The sequence below is a fragment of the Ambystoma mexicanum genome, chromosome 8, assembly GCF_040938575.1.
Source record: "Ambystoma mexicanum isolate Mex_15411 chromosome 8, UKY_AmexF1_1, whole genome shotgun sequence".
Taxonomy (NCBI): domain Eukaryota; kingdom Metazoa; phylum Chordata; class Amphibia; order Caudata; family Ambystomatidae; genus Ambystoma; species Ambystoma mexicanum.
This window is the reverse complement of record NC_090929.1, coordinates 198,402,572-198,424,002: the sequence shown is the minus strand read 5'-3', so window position 1 is coordinate 198,424,002 and position 21,431 is coordinate 198,402,572.

Below are 21,431 nucleotides of genomic sequence, written 5' to 3'. Positions count from 1 at the left end.
TGCAAGGAAGGAGCAAACGTGCCTGACATGGTCCTGTTTAGAAGAGGAGTACACCAAGATGTTGTCGATGTAAACTAGGCCACATACGACAATCAATTCCCTTACTACATCGTTCATGAAGTACTGGAATGCGGCGGGAGCATTGAAAAGCCCAAAGGGCATCACCTAATATTCGTACAGCCCATACTTAGTACGAAAGGCAGTCTTCCATTTGTCTACTTTCTTTAAACGCACAAGATGGTATGCCCCCCTGAGGTCCATTTTGGTGTAAATTTGGGCATCCTTAACTTGGTCCAGAAGTTCTGGGATAAGGGGTAGGGGATAACGGGTTTTAACTGTTACCTGGTTTAGTACACAGTAGTTGATGCACGTTCTCAAGTCCCCCTCCTTCTTGGGTATGAAGAATAGGGGCAAGGCTGCCGAGGATTTGGATGGATGGATACAACCGTTTGCCAGCTATTGGTCCAGATATGATTTCAAGTGGAGATTTTAGGGTTTGGTGAGTGCATAAATTTGACTACACGGGATTTGTGCACCAGGTACGAGGTCGGTCTGACAGTCATATGGCCTGTGATGGGGTAAGGTATTAGCCTGTTCTTTTGGAAAACATCTTGGAAACCGTGGCATTCGCTTGGTAGTGTACTTGTTACACCTAGGACCAATGCCTCTTTATCTTGGATAGGTGTCTCTGGGTCAAACGATGGCATTTCCACTTGGTAGCATGCATGAGCACACTCATTGGAGAAGGTTAATTTCTTGGCTAGCCTGTCGATGTTACGATTGTGAGCCACCAACCACGGCATCCCTAGAATCACCCAGAACTGAAGGGCCTTGATAAGGTCTAAGGCAATGGCTTCCCGATGTCGTCTTGGCACAGAAGGGTCAATTCTGCTGTGCGTTGAGCAGGACCTGAAGCTATCTCCCTGCCGCCGACAGTGGTGACCTTCTCAGTTGTCGTTTTCAGACAGAGGGAAGCCCCATCCTTGTTGCCTGGCCTTGGTCTATGTAGTTACCAATGGCTCTGCTGTCTAAGTATGCCTCCACAGCAGGCATCCGAGACGGTTGTTGGTGACTGATAAAAATCACAGGCAGGGCAAGGTGTGAGGTCTGTGGCTCTTTTCCTTCGCTCAACAAATAAACCTCTATGCTTCCTGGGCCTGGAAGTTTTCCGACTCTTGTTCTCCTCCTTCTTTTGCTGTAGCTCCAACTGTTCTCCTAGGGGGGTTTTACGGGACATTCTCTGAGGAAGTGACCTGATTTTCCAAATTACAGGCATAATTGCTGTTGTCTCCTTTTGTCTCTTGTTAGTGACTTCAATTCAGCACTCCAACTAAGTCAATGCCTTGTCTGGGATGCCGAAGGGAAGCCCTTATTTATATATTTCTATGACAAGTTCATAAACCTGGATGATAAACCCTTATATAAAGCCCCTCTCTTTGAATCCCCCTGACCTCACTGAGCCAAGAAGTAGGTTTGTTTTGCAAATTAAAAGATTTATTGAAAATTAAACAAGATATATATCACACTTTTATAAATAAATGAATATTTGATAGCACACTTATGAATATGACAGTGATCAACAATGGATAATATCACACCAGCACACTTCTTTAATTACGTAGGAGTTGGTATAGGAAGGATAAGGTAGCAGGGAATACTTTTATGGTTTCAAGGAAAAGAAATGATGGAAAGAATTCAGCACAGAAATAAACTGGTATGGGTTCAACAAGAGATAATATGATCACTTTTCCTTGTGGCAATTCACTCCCCCCCTTATTCAATAGAAAGAGTTGGAAAGAAGAGCACACAGTTTTCAGGAATACAATCAAATGCAATACAAATTCCAGTTCCCCCCTAGCAAGCTTGGAACAACCGGTATGCTTTTAAACAGTCAAAATACTTTTAAATGTGATTTGCCATGAAGTGAAAAATATGCTAACAATGATTTTAATTCCCTATAGGATATTCAGGGTAGATGACAGCTACTTTGAATTAGTTCAGGTCAACACTATCAGTGATTCATGAATGATTATCAGGTTGAAAACGGAATTCAGCAGTTGCAAGCAAAAGGAAAGCTATTTTTGACAGGTGGAGAAATTGAGTCAAATTGCAATTCGTGGCACTTTTTCCGAGTGCGTCGATTCTGATTACAGAAAAACTATAAGGATTAGAAAGTTTTGGGCTTGTTGGAAAGCATGGGTTATTAGCTTTAAAATGAAAGTTAAAACTCGCTTCTAGGACATGCGGTTCAAAAGATACGGACGAGTTAGAGGAGGTAGATTCTCAGACATAAAGTAAGATTCAAATGACAAATGACACTTTCACAGGTTTGAAATCACAGAATGGACACACGATTTCTATGCAGTTGTAAATAGGTTGAAATGGATGGGATGAGATTATTTTAAACTAAGAGATTGGTTCTGCACAGCTCTGGCTGGATACTCACACTATAAATTTGAAATAGGCCATCAAGATCTGGTGAACAGGTTTAGAATGGACTTCTGGCAGGTGGTTCTGAAGTCACAGCTATCTGGGTCAGCTCTGCTCTGCTGGTCTGGATCTCTGGTTCTGGCAAAAGTTCTTGGCAAAGAAGCAGAAACAGCACAGCCCGGTAGTTTTAATCTGATGGGCCCCTTGGAAGTCTGGGGTAAAATCAGTTTGCAAGATCGTAAGGCCAGCTGAGAATACTTTTATGGTTGCTGTAGGCCTTCTGCTTCAAAGTTCTGGAATTTGGAGTCTAAGTTTTGGATATGGTCCTTCTGGATATTGTCTGGTCCGGCAAAGTGCTTCGCAAGAAAGTGGAAAGAGCAGTCCCTACCTAGGTGTCAGTGGCTCTTTTTATGTCTTTTGAAAATGGGTGGGAAGGCTAACTTTCTATGCCCAACCCATGAGGATCCTGATGGGTTAGGGAATTTCTGTCCTCCGACTGGTGAACAGAGTTGTGAGTCATCCGGTGCTACCATTTTACAATCTATTGAAGAAACACCCATTTGGTTTCACTTAGAAAATTATTTTTCATAACAAACAGGTTTCCCAGATACACACGTGGTTTATAATACATATACACATCCCAGTTGAATTAAGACAGGTCTCTGTTCAAGCCCCATGTTCCTGTGAGCTTGGGTTCAGAAACGACAACATTTTGCGCTTTTAGTGGGTTTTGCCATGGTCGGTTCGGCATCAGACCTGCACCCCGTCCCTGAGCACATTACAATAAGTTTTCAATTCTCTAGTGTAAGCACAGTGTCTGTAGTATTAATAAATCGCAGGGTTCGGTCTCTGAACATCGTACAGAGTCCTAACACCTCTTAAAATGTGCACAGAAAAATCACAGGAATAATGATATTCTTTAGATACTTTTGACAATTTCGTACTATGAATTATCCATCTTCTTAAAATTATGCTCTGGCCCAGATGGGCGTGTTTAGGTCCCAAAGCACATGGGGGAATTCCTTGTTCGTCCCCGCCTCCAAGCTCAGCTGGCTCATAGAGACAGTGCCCCTCCCAGTTCCTTCCAAGAGGAAGCCATTTACGACCCCCTGATTTAGCAATTGCTTTGAGCCAAGGGAAGTTCATTGTTCTGTTTCCCTGCAGTCCCAGGTGACCCTCCCCTGATTCAATCAGAGAGGTGTGATCTCCTTTTGATGGGGCAGCAGAAGATTTCCCATGGACAGAGGCCTCTTGAACTTTTAATTAAATCAGACTGCCTTCTGGTATAGGGCCTGGGAAGAGTAGGTGTTAAGAATTCTCATTGACCAGCAAGCCTTTGAAGTCCAAGCTAACTCAGGTTCCTTTTCAGCTCCTGAAATACAGGTATCCTGTCAGAGTTTAGATCGCTAGCGCCAGTCAGTGTCAAGCGCTGGTACTGCACCCATTTTTGGAAGCTGTTTTGAATTAATACATTTCAAAAAGGGGATTTTACTTGATAGCATATGATCCTTGCTAACATTGTATTGATATGGATTCTGCAGTAGAGTAATGTAGAACACCCCACCAGAAGTTGGATTTTTTTGTTTAGTGGTTTTGTGCCCATGATCTTAGCAATTTTTGACATTAATTAAGACGGATTTTGAACAGCACCATATTCCTTTGCACTGATTTCGCTCTGTGTGCAGCCAAAGGACAGGGTCTGGCAATGGTCTCCTGTATTAACTATCTTGCAATGTTTGAAATATGCATTTTAAGCTTGCATTCACAGAAACAAAGGTGATTTCAAAATGCTTTTTGAGCTAACAGGCACTGCTGTTTTTCCTTTGGCACCAGGTTTCACTCATGGCGCTTCTGACCCATCATGCTCGCACTGGTGGGTGGCAGGTCAGGCGACCATTTTGGTGTGCACAAAACTGCGCGGTCTTCCTGGATTCTGGCGCAAATGTGGGCTTTTCGGCCATCTTGGATTTTCTAAGCCAACAGCACCAAATGTTGCAGAATAATAACTCGAACATTGGTCAATACACCTGACACTCTTTCGGCTTTGATTAATGGGCTCTGTACCCCAACAATTTGCATGGGTTCTGAAGTGTTTTCTGATGAACGCAGACAGTTCTTCTTTGAGCGTACATACACAGTCCGATTCTCCGTTCTGACTCAATCTGTCCTTCGATATTGCATCCTGTGGTCTAGATGCCCCACGAGGTCTTTTGGCGGGTTTACCACCTGAGCTAGAACATCTTTTAATTCCCCCGTAATCCTCCATGGAACAACGTTGTTCGTTTCTCCTCAGGCCACTCAGTTTCAACGACAAGCCTGTTAAAAGTGGCGATATATGTTAACAAATCTTAGCTGCCTTGGCGGAGGGACAGAAGTTCATTATCCAGAGCTTGGCCGTGGGTATGTCGGTGAACAGTTTCTCTATCTCCTGTTGAAACCCTCTGAAATCCCGCAGGAGTGGGTCATCCTGGCTTACTGACGGTATAGACCAATCCGCAGCACTGCCACTCAAATATGACAGAATGAAGGCAACCCGCGACTGATCGTTAGGAAAGGCTATGGGTCTACAAAGAAAATGGAGGCGCCATTGGTTCATGAATACTGCATATTTTCTTGGGTCCCCTTTAAAACATTCCTGTGGGGCCAAAATAACTGCCTCAGGGAGGACCACCTGCACTGGATTGACGGATGTGGCTGGAACCAATGGAATACTTCCTGTTGAAGGAGCCTGCCCAGCCTGTGTTTGGAGCAATTGTCTGGCTAATTCATCGGTGTGGTCCTTGGTGACAATCAACTCCCTCCTAAGTGCGTTGGTTTCTTGCTGGGCGGAGTGCACCTCAGCCCGTAATTCTCCAAATAAAACTGGGCTAGTTGGTCAGTTTCTGATGTTTCCATGATAGCCAGGTGGATATTTTAATTGAAGCTTTGAGTTCTGTTCCGCTCACCTGGTATCCACGGGGGTGCCACACGATACTGGATGGAGGTCTAAGCGCTATCCCGGAAACTTCTCTGCTTGGTTATGTGCCAGACATTGGGTAGCGCCTATAACAGGAGAATGGAGGTTTAAGATAATGGCTCTGTGATGGGTGGACTCCCACCTGTCTCTGGTCCAAATCCCCTCCGTTGGGGTTATTGCTCACCTTAGGTTTTTGTGCATTGAACTCTCCGTCCTGTGTCTCTGTGCAGGGGTGCGTGGTTGGTGCGGGTGTTCCGTGGACTTAGTTGCTTCACTGGTCCGTGTGTCCTTATGTCGGGTCCAGACCAGCTGTGACTCTGCTTGCTGTCTTCTAGGTGAGTATAATGTCTTTTCTGTCTTTATTCTGTCTCTTTCTTTCCCTTCGTTTTCTCTATCTTCTCGGCGTCTTGCTCCACTATGCTGTTCCCTAACAATGTCTCTTTTTGTTTTCACAGGGATTGTTGCAATCTCGGAGTTGCCGCGCCGATGGCGAAGACCACGATAAGTTATTGATGCGCGAAGAGCTGTGCTGTTTATTGGTGTTGATTGCTAACCTGTGTTCTCTTCTCTTCTTTGTGCAGGTTGCGGTGAAACCTGGAGATGGGTGAAGTAAGAGAAGTGCAGGGTGCTGCCAGGACTGGCTGCTTGCTCAGGTAAGAATTGTTATTAATGCTGTCCTTGTTTCTTTACCTTTTGCAGGTTGCGGCAAACTCCGGAGATGGGCGAGGTAAGCGAAGCGCAGGATGGATTCAAGGCTGGTTACTTCACAGGTAAGTGTTCATGCTTGCTAATGCTGTTCTTGTTCTTCCAGGTTATTAATGGAATCCCGATTTAGGGCTTCAGGATCAGGCCGCCGGAGGAGCATATGAGCAGGAGCTGGACACAGTGAGCGTTACGCTGCAGGAGTCCAGAATAACTCAAAGCGTGTTATGCTGTTTGGGTTTGGTTTAAATAGCCCAGGTAAAGTAGTTCCAGGCCAAGTAGTTCCAGGCCAGCCACACCCAAACACTACACTGCATGGCTTGGTTCTAAAGAACTGCGCTGTGTAATAGGCCTCCATGTTGGATTAAGGTCCAAAACTGGTATTGCTTTATTCCTGATAATGAGACGCACCAACGGCGCCAGCACTGACTCCATGTATGTTTCTGATGGAGGATTTATGTCCCTTGGGGCCAGTGTGAAGGGCTTTAGCCCCACTGCTGCCAGGGGGCTGTTATACCTGAGGGGGTCAGGGGCATGGATTGTGACACAACTCGAAATGGGCCAATCATGAGCGATTAAAATCACTTCCTGGAACACTTGGGGGCACTCCCATTTTCTTAGCCTGGGTGGTTCATTGGATGAAATTATTAAGCACCCAATATTTATACTACGAGAAACCTGGCTAATGGAAGATTTCTATGCAGATACCCACTGTATTTATCAAAACAACATGAAAAAGGATGAAAAAGGCCACCCTTTTGGCAGACTGATCTTGGGTATCGAACCATGACTTCTGGTCACGCAAATTAGCAGATATATCTGGCAATGATTTTGTTTTAGCAGTTGAAATTAAAGGTAAAGCTGGCATGCTCTACCCTAATATATTCATCATAAATAGAGTGCATGATGGACATACATGATCTATTGGACAATCTTCTTACAACTTGGTGTTTGATTGATGGGAACGATGTGGTTATCCTGGGTGATGATCTCAATGTTCATTGCGAGACATCAGCGATGAAGGCAGAGTTTGATAACATTCTCCTCACCAATGTAATTGTCAAACATAAGATAAATGCTAGAGTGTGGAGTAACTTTTTGTATGACGGGGACACATGGCCACTGAATGGAAGAACTATTAGTGACAACCCCGGCCAATGTACCTGGTCCAATGTCAGCAAAACAGCTACCCTTGATTACATCTGTGGGAATACAACAGCCTTCACCCATATGAGTGATTTTGAAGTTGTATTGCTTCCTTTTAGTGATCATTCCATGGTTATAGCCCATCTTAATCTTACTCTGGCTAGCCTTGATGTTCGAGGTTGCACTAATATAGAGGTTAATAATAATGGATGTAGGCTTAGATGGAACCAAACTAAAATCAAGAAAATGTCTAAAAGATTATAACAAGTTTTGTGTCGCCCTTTCCACAATACTCTCTATTTAGATGGCGACGCTATTGAGACACTCATCAATGAATGGACTGGTGAAATAGCCTCAGTGGGTGGCATTCCGACTCTTGTCTCTGATAAGAGACATGTGTTTTCATGTGATAGAGAAATTGAGATCAAAAGACGTTTATATCTTTGAAAAACAAGTTTTAAACAAGGCGAGAGGCAATAGCGTGTCCCAGCCTCTGAATACCATTGACAAACAGACATGGGTAGAACATATTTCTGCTAATATCTATGATGACCAGATAGTGGAAAAAGCTGTCTGTACTATAGGAGCCTGGCCTCTGATATTTAGCAGAAATGACAAAATTAACATCATAGGCAAACTGAATAACTCCAGAGCTCCGGGTGATGGCTATGAGATAGCAGAATACAATGTATTGTTTAATGAATTATTGTTTTTGATATTATTACTGTTGATATAGAATGTATCTAATGTATTGTTGATGAACTATGTGTTTAAATGTGAATGTATTTGCTGTTGTAAAAGTTCATTTTTTGAGCTATACACAACAATAAATAAATAAATAAATAAATAAAAAAATAAGCACCACTAATTCTGCTGCTTGGGCTGAAAATGAGACAGCAGTCTTGCACTTTCTACCACCTCAAATTCACCATTTGTTCTATATCTTACCACAGATGAAACAGAATGCCTCTCACCATTAGTTTCATAGGTTTTCAAAGAACCATCAATAAAGAGAATCCTGCCCCCCCGCTAACGCATTTTCCTTTACACGTGGGTTGTCATCATAGAATACCTCTTAGTCAGCGTAATCATGCACATGCTCACCCTCTACCACAGGTTCAGCTACAAACGTGGCAGAGTTCACCTTTTGACACCTGACTATTTTGATTGCTGGATTTGATGTAACTACCCATATGCAGAAGCTCTCTGAGATGTCAATGTACCCTTGGGTTTTTCCGAAATGGCAAACAAGGCATGCTCTACAAAAAGTGTCATGGAGCACCCCATCACAATACTAGTAGACTTCTCTATTGCGAACAGGGCTGCTGCCAGTGAATGTTCACAAGGAAAGTGCCCTTTCATAACTGGATCCAGAATCCCACTATAATTTACCAAAGGTTTATACCCTAATGTAGTTCTCTGTGTAAGTACTGCTGTCATGATTGATCCATCCATGTGCAAAAATAAAAATAACTCCTCATATTGGCAATTCCAAAAACTGGAGATTTACAAATTGCTTGCTGCAGTTCTTCAAGCCCTCCATCCATTTCCTCAGTCCATTCTATTTTTTCCTTATTCACTTGTACTTTCTTCAGAGCCTGCAAAAAGGGTGTTGTATATGAACTATAATCAAACACCCACACTCTAATATAGTTGCATAAACCCAAAAACTGTTGCATGTAGTCTTGAAAATATTGCAGCTGCTCTTTGTCTACCTTATATCCCTTGTCTGCCAGAATAGTCATTAACTGAATCAAGTCTTGTCTACACTCATCTTCTGTTGTGCTGCAAACCAAAATATCATCTACATACTGTATTGCAATGCTTTTCAAATGAATATTTCTTAGGTCCATCTGAAGGACCCTGTTATAGATTGATGGAGACTCACAGCATGCTTGGGCAAACAAGTGCTTTTCAGTTAATTTGGCCAAACGTAAATGATGTAAGATCTTGGGAGTCCTTATGCAACAGCATTGTGAAAAACACATTTTTCAATATGATCACCATAAAATATTGTGCTTCTGCTGGGATACTACATAATATTGTTGCTAGATTAGGAACTAAAGGAAACTGCTTCTACAATCTGGTTAATCAGTCTCATATCTTGCATGAATCTCCACGACCCTGCCTTCGATTTGTTGATAAGATACACCACGGTAATACACAGTGACTCTGACGTCACTAAAATACTGTGTACCTTCAGGGCTGATATAGTCTTAAAAATACCTTCATCCCCCTCTCGAGACATTGGGTACTGTCTTGCTCGAGGTAAGATTGCTCCTGGCTTCAGCTTAATTTTTTACTCCCCTACACCGTTCAATAGGCCTACATCATAGAGGCCTGGACTCCATAAAGAGTTTGGTGCTTTCTCCAAATCTTCATAAAAAAATGCTTGGCACTGTCGTATTATCACCATTCGCTGTGGGATCTCTCTTTTCTCTATTCTGATCCAATATGTAATACTCATCTCGAATATCACTTCATCATCTGATGGATCATCTCTAAACATCTACTCATCAGTGACATAATTCACTCTATACCCTTCCCCAATGGCAATCGCTGTTCTTCAGGGCCTGCCCTCATCATCGGTTCCTTCGAGCATGGCTATCTCCCTTTGCACTATGGCTGCATTTAACACTAGGGGAATTCTCTGTCCCCCCTCTTCTTCCATACGTATCTGTGGCTGTAACAAAAACTCATCAGGTATTCTCATAATCTTTCTCACTTAGCCAGGTAGCCATGTCGTACCCCATAAAGAAAGACTTCTGGCTCTAATGGCATTTCAGCAGAGCCATTTGCCCCGCAAATGCCAATATAAATTCACCCACATTCATATAATGTATCCGTGGAGTAGAACACACTATGCCTTCATCAGTAAAATAAATTGTCATATTAAGTTTCGTCATTAAGTCTCGTCCTAGATTGTTAACCGGTGTCTGTCTTGAATGCAATAATGCAACAAACATGTAATTCTCTCATATGGAGATTGGTAATTCGTCAGTAAAAAGGAACTCGACTCGTAGCTCCAGAGAATCCTTGAGAATTCCTGGCATTTCCCAATATTGGGTATTAGCCCCAATGTCTACTAAAAAAGGAAAAAGATATGCCTCCTATTGTCACATCAACCCTTGGTTCCTCTTGGGGGTCTGGTATCACTGATAGTACTGAACACATCAAGTCACCCTGTGAGCTGTCCTATTGTGAATACAACTTATCCTTGTACCTGTGAAAGGACTTCCTCCTACAACAGTGACACCCCCTGTCTTTACCTCTCCTGTGTTTGCATTCTGCTGTATCTGCATGGGTGCATGCTGTGACTACCCTTGTGGAGGATTCAATGGGGCTTGCTGTGGCTGCAATGCCTGTTGCATTTGTGGTGCTTGTGCCTTGTACACTGACTTATCTTGGGCAAAGCCATCCCTAGCTTATGAGCTATATGCTGGAGGATAAGCTGTCCCCCCTCTTGAGAATTGCCCGTTCTTTACAAACCCCTGGCTTCCACATGTGCGCGCAATGTGCCCTGTCATCCCACATGTCCAACATACAGGAGGAGCTCTTCTGATTTGTCCCCCTTGATTAAATCCTCCTTGCACACTCTGATTATCATTCTACATTTTCTGAAACCCACCTTGATTATTCTGAAAACCACTCCTTACTCTGTAGCCCATTCCTCTGCCTTTCGACATAAACTTATTCCCTCCTTGATCCATTTGGCACTGATTATTCACCCGTGATGCATCCACTGCTTGTTGCATTCTCAATCCTTCTCCCCTTGTCAACACCCCCCCCCTTCTATGGCATATTTTGACAATTTCTTCTGAACTACCTTGGCTTCCTCACGTTTTCTAGCATCTTCCTTCTTTCTATTTTTCTGTTGCAACAACCGACAGTGATGCACTATGGCCAACTGTTGTCCTGCCCATGTCTTTGCTTGCATTCCCACTAATTTCTTGAGCTGTCTCTGTACCTGTTCCGGCAATCCCTGACATAGACTGGGGTAACATTCTGCCACTGTCTTCCCCCACAGTTCCCGTGTTTCTAGAGTCCACGGTTCCAGAATACTTTGAATGTAAACAAGCGGATCTTCCTCATCTTTCATCTTACGTTCCATAATTGCATCATATCTGATGTATCAGGATACTGTACCCTGAGCACTCTCCAGGCATTTGCTCTACAATTATTAAATGGTGCTCCATCGTGCACTGTGTTCTGTGATGTGACACTTGAGTATCCTGCTCTTATCCGAATGTCATCAGCCTTTTTCCCAAGAATGGCTACTAGTAGACCCTTAATTTCCCCTACTGATAAGGTAATTCCCCCTGTCATTTTTTCGAGTTCATAAATCTATTTTCCCACACCCACCTTTAAACTGGGAAATTTTACACCTTAAAATACCCTTATCCATTTGTGGTCAAGGAATATACTGAGGTCCGGCCCCTTATTTCTCCAATAAAGAGAACTGCGTAAACCAAAATCCCCAATCAGCTCCCATTGTCTGCCTCTCCATGGTGGGGACAATGGTTCTTGATTGCCTTCTACCTGGCAATAACCTCTGCCTGCTCAAAAATGGTGGTGACTCTCCCTTCTTCCTATGCAATCGTCCATTAGGTCACTCTGGATATTCTATAGGATCTGGAGTCCTATCATTAGGCTGCTCTAAATCAGACCATCGTACTTCCTTTTCTCTCTGCAGCCATCCCACAGGGCTGCACGCACCTCCTCCCTCTTCCCCCTGGACGGTTTCTCTTTCTTCGTCTTAGTATGGCTCTCTTCTGTTTCACCCTTATCTAAAGTCAAAGAAGAAAAAGGTTGTTGCACTCTCTCTTTCATGCGCCACTTAAATAAAGAAAACTCCACTCAATTGGAATATAGAAATACATTTTTGTATTGGTGCGGGTAAGTGCCCTTTGTGATGACACGTGTTTCAACGGACCACGCCGTCTTTTTCAAATCAGGGCTAATTAATTAAAAAATGATACAATACAAATAAAAATAAAAATAAAAAGTTGAAGTGCAAAAAAAACCATTCAATGTGTCAAGTGTAGCACAGACAGAGAGGGTGGGAAATGGGAAGGATTAATTGGGATGAACAGTGTAACATTAAGCATCAAAACAGAAATTGATTCACTGTTTAATGCCATTTGATAAACAAATTGGAGACAAAAAAAATGGGATAGGAATGGAAAAGGATTTGGTTGGAGAGAAAAAGCCAAATAAAATGCCATGAGTTCATTTGTCTCTGAAAACATGAATATGCAAATAGAACATAAAATCGTTTTTTGAATCTTACCCAATATTATAAGTTGCTTAATTTGGAACGTTGCTTTTCAGCTTAACAAAAAGATTCACAGGATCAATCCCAGCATGCCAAACAATATTCGGGTTATTAGATTCTGCATTGGCACATCTATTAGCTTATGGCTGTCTAGTTAGTGTTTTAAGAGGTATGATTACGTTCATAGAGAGTGTAATTGATTAAATAAATCATGTTTATCTTTTAATATGATCAAGTATCTATGTTGAATTATGTCTTCTTGGGAATACAGGAACAAAGCACATCTGTCGTGCTCCTAACAAACGAAACAGTAAAAGAATTTCCGGGTGTCTGATATAGTAGTTGTACTATTCAATCTAACATTGAGCTGCTTAGAGAGTGCGCTTCTATATCTCCTTGTGCTACGTGTGCTCATTAGACCGGTCTTCTCCCATGCCGTGCGGGCTAGGGCAGCAAAATAATCCCTTAAGCGTGTCTTACCTCTGCAGTACCGCATTGACACCTCCGTACGATTCTGTCCGCGTTCGCGGAAGAATCCAAAATGGCGGCTTTATAAAGTTATTGGTGTGGTTGTCACAGCAACCTCAATAGTCCTTTGTTAGTTACTAATATGAGCACCATCTTTTAGTGTTGTGTAAAACGTACCGCCTATTATCCATGGTTACGTATGATCTTGCTTTCAAAATAATACATAACGTGTACTAAAGATATTTGTGAAGTAAAGATAAGAAATGCCACCAAAATACAAAGCAAATCTGATTCAGATTGAGGAACAATTATCCCGGATGTTAATGTTCTGGATGGATACAATAAGATTGAAAATAAGAGCACTCATATAAAACATGTTAAATTAAATTTGTTGCGTACAAAGTATATCTTTGGGAAGTGTTATTAAGTCAGATTGAGATAGAATAAATAGAAAAATAGAAGAATGTAAGGTAGTTAAGTATTACAGAATACAGAGAGGGTGAACCAATGTTAAGAAATATACCTTCCTGTCCATATATGCAATAGTCTATTGAGTTTCAAATACTAACATTCTGAGCTGTTAATTGCAATGCAGGGTAAATTTGTAATGCGTTGACTTTGAGATAGATATCTAGCAGAAAATACATAGTTTATACAAAATTCAAATGTCTCATATGAAGGAGGACATCTCATTGTCTGAGGTCAGACCTCTATCCACTGTCCGAAATCTACATATTAATTTTGCCTCCTCTTGTCTCAATTTCTTCTCTTGATCACCTCCTCTCGGTCCAAGTGTTACTTTTTTGAGACCCAAATATGTAATGTCTTGTTTTTTGCTTAATTGATGTTTTCTTTGCCAGTGAGCTGTCAGTGGTAAATTGGTATTTTGACTGCCAATGCTGGACATATGTTCACGGATTCTGATTCTCATTTCTCTAATAGTGCTCCCAATATACATCTTTTTACATTGACAAATGATTGCGTACACCACACATTTTGTTTTGCAATTAATAAAGTCAGTGATTTTGTACTTAGTGCCATAGGAATCTTCAAAAATGTCAGTATTACACATTGCATATTGGCACATGGAGCATGAATTGCATTTCCGAAAACCCGCAGGTAATTGTGGTAACCAGGAAGTTGACTCTACATGTTTTTCTTCAGGTAAAAATGAAGGACTGAGGATATTTCTCAAAGTTCTTGCGACAAATTTAATTTAACATGTTTTACATGAGTGCTCTTATTTTCAATCTTATTGTATCCATCCAGAACATTAAAGTCTGGGATAATTGTCCCTCAATCTGAATCAGATTTGCTTTGTATTTTGGTGACATTTCTTATCCTTACTTCACAAATATCTTTAATACACGTTATGTATTATTTTTAAAGCAATATCATACGTAACTGTGGATAATAGGCGGTACGTTTTACACAACACTAAAAGATGGCGCTCATATCAGTAACTAACAAAGGACTATTGAGGTTGCTGTGACAACCACACCAACAACTTTATAAAGCCGCCATTTTGGATTCTTCCACGAACGCAGACAGAATCGTACGGAGGTGTCAATTCGGTACTGCAGATGTAAGACACGCTTAAGGGATTATTTTGCTGCCCCAGCCCGCACGGCATGGGACAAGACCGATCTAATGAGCACACGTAGCACAAGGAGATATAGAAGCGCACTCTCTAAGCAGCTCAATGTTAGATTGAATAGTACAACTACTGTATCAGACACCCGGAAATTCTTTTACTGTTTCGTTTGTTAGGAGCACGACAGATGTGCTTTGTTTCTGTATTCACAAGAAGACATAATTCAACAGAGATACTTGATCATATTAAAAGATAAACATGATTTATTTAATCAATCACACTCTCTATGAACGTAATCATACCTCTTAAAACACTAACTAGACAGCCATAAACTAATACATGTGCCAATGCAGAATCTAATAACCCGAATATTGTTTGGCAGTCTGGGATTGATCATGTGAATCTTTTTGTTAAGCTGAAAAGCAACGTTCCAAATTAAGCAACTTATAATATTGGGTAAGATTCATTTATTTCAAAAACGATTTTATATTCTATTTGCATATTCATGTTTTCAGAGACAAATGAACTCATGGCATTTTATTAACCAAACCCTTTTCCATTCCTATCCCGTTTTTGTCTCCAATTTGTTCATCGAATGGCATTACACAATGAATCAATTTCTGTTCTGATGCTTAATATTACACTGTTCATCCCAATTAATCCTTCCCATTTCCCACCCTCTCTCTCTGTGCTACACTTGACACATTGAATGGGTTTTTTTGGACTTCAACTTTTTATTTTATTTTTATTTGTATTGTATCATTTTTTATTAATTAGCCCTGATTTGAAAAAGACGGCGTGGTCCGTTGAAACACGTGTCATGACAAAGGGCACTTACCGGCACCAATACAAAAATGTATTTCTATATTCCAATTGAGTGGAGTTTTCTTTGTTTAAGTGGCGCATGAAAGAGAGAGTGACACGACGTTTTTCTTCTTTGATTTATAAAACGGAGTGGAGGAACCACATTTTCTCCACTGTTGTGCAACTCATGCGACACGAAATATCTCTGCAATAGATCTAAGCGTGCTGAGGTCCATTTTGATAAGTGTCCCTTGGAGAAATGTTCCTCAACAGGATTTACTTATCTAAAGTCAGTCTGTCTAAGGACAAGGCTGTATGCTCGAGAATGGGACTCTTTCTTCGCTTCATGATTGGAAGACCAGTGACTGTTCTCCATTTCCTCGTCTTGAGGGTTCACTACTTTCTCTTAAGTCTTGATAGGCTTTATCGATCCTCTCTCTGATGCTCCCTATTTAAAATTCTCCTCTAGGGCTACCCTTGACGGCCCTGATATTGCTCCCTGTGACGGGAGGGACTACTTTTTATTACCCAATTTTATTACTTGACTTGGTTCCATTAACTCTTTCGGAATGCGATCAATATTGTGTGCCTTTGTCTCCTTTTTATCTTCATTTCTTCATCTAACTTTCTTTGCTTTCTTGCTTCCCATCTAACTCTTTCCTCTTCTTGTCTTTTCTCCTCCCTTCTTTCATTCACTCTATGCTCTTCTTCCTCCCTTTGTGTTTCTATTCTTTTATCCCTTAATTTCTGCGTTTCCTCTTCTCTCTTCTTTTCTTGCCTATGTCATTCTTCGATTGCTCTCTGTCTGTTTCATATTTCCTTTGCTCCTCTGCATTTACTGCTTTCCTTTGCTGTTCCTCCTGATACAATTGTTCTCGCCTCTGCCTACTATTTCTCTTCAGTTCATCCTCTTTTAACTGCTTTTCTTGTTTGTTGTCTTTTCTATCCTGCTCATCTTGATTTTCCCTTTGCCTAACTTCCTCAATACTTTTCCCATCAAGCTTGAGCAACATATGTCCTCCCATCCATTCGTTCTGTATGAGCGTTACCTCATCAGCTGGATCCTTTTATCCTTTCCATCTCTTGATCTCTCGTTCTATGTCTGTGGTTACATTCGATTGTTCACTTTTCCCCTCCTTCTGGACTATTGTAACTCCTATACGCAGGTGGTTCATATATCGGGTTGCTATACCCTGTCGCTGTTTTAGTTCCTTTAACGGATACAATCCTACATTTTCTCACTATCGCCTTTTACTTCTGGTGAGGTAAGGGGAGCAAAAGGCTCAACGCCTTCTTCCTTCCACTGATTAAGCATTCAATCTTCAGGTGGCAGACCCTCTCTCTTTTCCTGATACATTTTCTAGAGCTCTAAAATAGCTAACCTTTTCTCTAATTTCGTCCCTGTGAATGCAGTGTGCAAGTATGTGGTCATGTGTTGCAATACCGCTTTCGATAATGATCCCCCTTGTGGCCATGGCATGAATATTTTGTCTGCTGTGCCTTTTACTCATTTCCCACTATACTGTTTGAGCTTACGTGTGTGTTTTGCCAGCATCTTTAACAGGTGCATCAATGGAGTAATATCTCCCACTGTGACGTGTCTCAATTGACTGTCAATACTTACTCTTGTTTACACAGATACGTTTCAGAAAAACAACAAATATGAGCGCTCCAACATTCACTGAATAAAGCCTCTATTTCTCAATTATCTAAACCTACTTTTCAGTCGGCGCCAACAATAACCTAAAATAGGTAATAACCCTTTATCTCTATTTCAACTTTGCACAGCTTATTCCTATCGCTCTTCAACACCTTTTTTCATTTACAAAATACACTACATACAGACAGACTAGTCAACTTTTCACATATAAATATATATACCATGGTAATACTTTTCCCTTAGCCCCTAAAATACTCTGATCGGAGTTTGAGTCATTCCCTATAATTAACCTGTTTATGAGCTGCCTATTTATACCCTGATTGGTGTTTGAAATTACTCCTTCTAGACCTGCCTTGAGGTAGGAAACTGGGCTCTATGAACGCTCCTCGTTTTACTATAAACACTCCTCATTATTTTTTAAACAACCCCCCCGTTACTTTTCTACATTACCGCAATCTCATCCCCTTACTTTGCAAATCCCCTTAGTCTCCTCACCATTCGCTCTTCAGCACAAGGCCTTCGGTATCGTCTCCCCTCCTCCAACGGCCACCGTTACCTTCCATCTGCTCAGCGCCTTTGGAAACCAGGAGGGATTACATCAAAGAGGGACCAGTCCCAACTATATCAATCTTCCTGCAAGTATTCTATATCGGTCTCTCTCCACCGGAAACCTTGCGATCTTCCTGCTCGATGGTGGAGGGTGTCCAATCGTCCGAAATACTGGAGACCTACTGGTTGATTGGTCTTTTCAAACCATCCTATCTCTGCTACCCCATGAACCTGTAGGCCCTTTAAGTATGCTAGCACTTTATTGGATGGATGGGAATGCAGAACTTACTCTCACACCAATAATAAGACTGACTCAGGAAGTAGGCAAAACTTACCTGTTTTATTTGCAATTGTCTAAAACAGGGAGTACAACAGACATCAAACGGACATTCGCTCAAGTCTCTCAAAGTTTTTAATAAAAATACACATTTATAGCAAAAAAAGTGTCACCATTGACGTCATACTACATGACAAAGTAAGAAAACCTACATGAGGTTGTGGTTGGTCTATGGGGAACATCTAGGTATACTTTCTATGGGGGATAGGATTATGATTGGATCTCTAGAGTCAATTAGACAACTATGACCACCTCTAGTGCAAGTCATCTTCATTGTCATATAATACACAATGTTTAATCTGCTTTCAAACTATGGGGCTGCTTGCTAATGTGGCCCTCTACAATTGGGTGGCACGCTTGTACACTTCTCAAATATTCCACTCGCTAGCAGCATGCAAGCTGGTACCCCAGGTGCATGTGGGTGGACTTCACCATGCCTTTCCCACTCAATTAGCCCATCATTCATCATCACTCCTGCTGTCTGACATTGAAATTGTATTTGAACTCGACTTTGCAAAGTATCACTGTGCCTGAGAATAGAAGGGAGTGTGAGCACATTCCTATCTCCAGTCTCGAGGTAGCTTGCCCAAAGTCTATTTTCATCTACCCCATGTGACAGGAGACCATGTTTTAGCTCTTTCCTCACATTTAATACTATTAAATGAATACAACTTGGCACTCGCAGTGTTTTTCCATTGCACCTCAACAGGAGCTTGCCTCGCTTCTCACGTTCATTGTATCTTCTCGAATAGATAACCAGTTTCTTGGCTGCCTCAACCCTTTACACTGGGCCAGACAGCTGTCTTTCTCCGCTGCACCACACTTTCAGCCCTTTTTTCTCTCATGGGGTCCTGGTTTGCTAAAATGTGACGTGGAACATCCACATTCTATACACATATCTATATATTGGCGGCACCACCTGTACTCTATTCAATACGTACATCCAGCCTTCATGATTACTTAGTCTACTTGCGGTGCAGCATCTGTGCAGTTTATGAAATGATTTGCATTTTCTTCAGTGATATTTGCATGTGTAATCTTCATTCCGCACATGAAATGTTACTCGACTCTTCACTACGGCGATGTGCTCGCCTTGGAAGCAAGACGACACAAAGCAACACAGGTTCAAAACCTCTGGGACATTACAAATAACCAATTATATCATATATCATATCATATAAGTTCTATATGCTCTCTTCCTTGGTATTTCTTCTTTGTGTGTTACCTCTGCTTCATGTGAAGTCACCAGTCTATTGCCTTTGTCACTTCACACTTCTTCATGGACCTCCTTTAAGAGACTGTTGTTTCTCTGCGGGTAGATCATGTAGCACTTTCTCAAAGAATACCTTGTTTCAAGAATTCTTCTTAGGATAGTTACCATTATTGGTCTTGTGCATGTCACAATTTCTGGCTCCCAACATATGGGCAAAATAGGGAAGGGACTTCCGTTAGAGGCATTTGGCTCCTTATCTACACTTTCAATATGCATTTTCTTATAAATTTTAAATAATATATTAATTGTTTCAATGATGTGTAAATGAATGTGTTTTGTTATTCTTTTTATCTATGTTTTATATTGTTAAGGATGAATTCGGTTTTTTTAACCAATATACAATAACATTTATTGAAGGACTGGATGTTGGAGCTCTGATCGACATAACCTTCTTATTTACTCTTGCAGCCTACATAGAAGCAGCATTGATCCTTGACACAACATCCCTGAAGACCAGCTCTCCTGGGTTCCTTATGGCACTCAGAAGTACATGATCCCTTTAAAATGTGGCTGCTGCCAACTTTGCCCTACTCCGACATCCGACGACCCAGCTACACTGCTTCATCACGGTCCAATGGTCTTCGGAGGTTCACCCATCTTTGCATCTCATTGTCCCACCTTTCGACTACACCAAGATGTGGATAGCTGTCGGCAGGCAAAGCAGGCTCATCCCCAATGCACACAAGTAAGGCACCTAACTTTCTTGGCCTGTCCAGGCATGCACAGCTACAACCACGACGGAACAAACCCTTCACACATGCCAACCTCTGAATCCCCTCCCTCTCATATACCACCAGGAACCCACCTCAGCATTTTCATTGCAAAACCCCCCTAGAAAGAACCAGGACAGTTCGACATGATAGCCACACCTCAAGCCAGCACGCTGACCATGTTTGTCCTGTCATCCACCCAGCTCCTTGCTAAAGGTAAGCAAGCCCTGGATGCAGCGAACCGCATCACATGCACCACCATATCCCCAAATCCCCATCCCACCACCAACATACTTCCTTCCACCCCTCATCCTCACCACCAAACATCACCCCAATTTGCAGTAATCCCCCCAAACAAGTTCATCACTGCAACCAATGGCCACCACAGACACTCCAACCCTACCTTTCTCACCCCCTCATAACTCCACTCCCTTCCTCCCACCACTTACCCTTTTCCCCTCCCAGGTCCACAAGCACACACTACCCATTATTTCACTTGCTCAAACTTTACCATCACAGTCATTACTTGACCCACAAAGACTTGCTAATCTCCGTGCCCACACCAACCCAATGCCATACAAGCACCAACAAGATTATCTGCCTTGACCAGAACTGAGAGTCTATCCTCCCATACCACATCACCTCAACTGCAACTCCAACCAGCCAACCACTCCTCCAAGACCAACTCCCCTAACACCAATTACGTGAACCCCACAGCCATCTCCAACACTGCCCACCTCAAATGCGCCCTCATTAATGTGCACTCCACAGACATCCACAACCTTGTTGAGGAAAAACACCTAGACATCCTAGCCATCACTGAGACTTGGCTACAAAATGTAGTTGGCCCTGCCATCTCCTTAGCCATAACCAGTGGATATACCATCTTAAGGCCGATCGACTCCCCAAAGCTGGACAAGGAGTAGCCCTCCTCTTCATATCCGCCCTGCTCACAAGAGAGCTTCCCGCCCAACCCCTATCAGGATACAAACTCCTACTCTCCAAACTCCAACTCAATCTTAAAACCATACTCAACCTCCTCCTCCTCTACGACATCTTAACAAATCAAACTCCACTGAATCAGATACGTTGCTGCTTCTGATTCCACTCATCAAACCATCGACCAAGATCACTCTCCTTGGTGACTTCAACCTAGGCTTCAACGACCCCACTGAAACTAAGGCCACCACCTTCACCATTACCCTCTCTGAAATGAACCTTAGTCAAATGATATGATATGCATTTTGTCTCATCACCAAATATCAAACTCTGCATTCTTGAACGGATTGTTACTTTCAACACCAACATCTCCATCACTTCCATCAACAACCTCCCATGGACAGACCACACATTGATCGAATTCCACATATCACACTTTCTCAAACACTCCAAAGAAAACACCACCCCATCACCCATTCAGGATGCAACACCTGCAAGCTCACAAAAGAAATGCTAGCACCCACCCTATCACTATTATTTATAGCCCACACAAGCAACAGTGAGTCACAATCACTTGCCAATTACTAT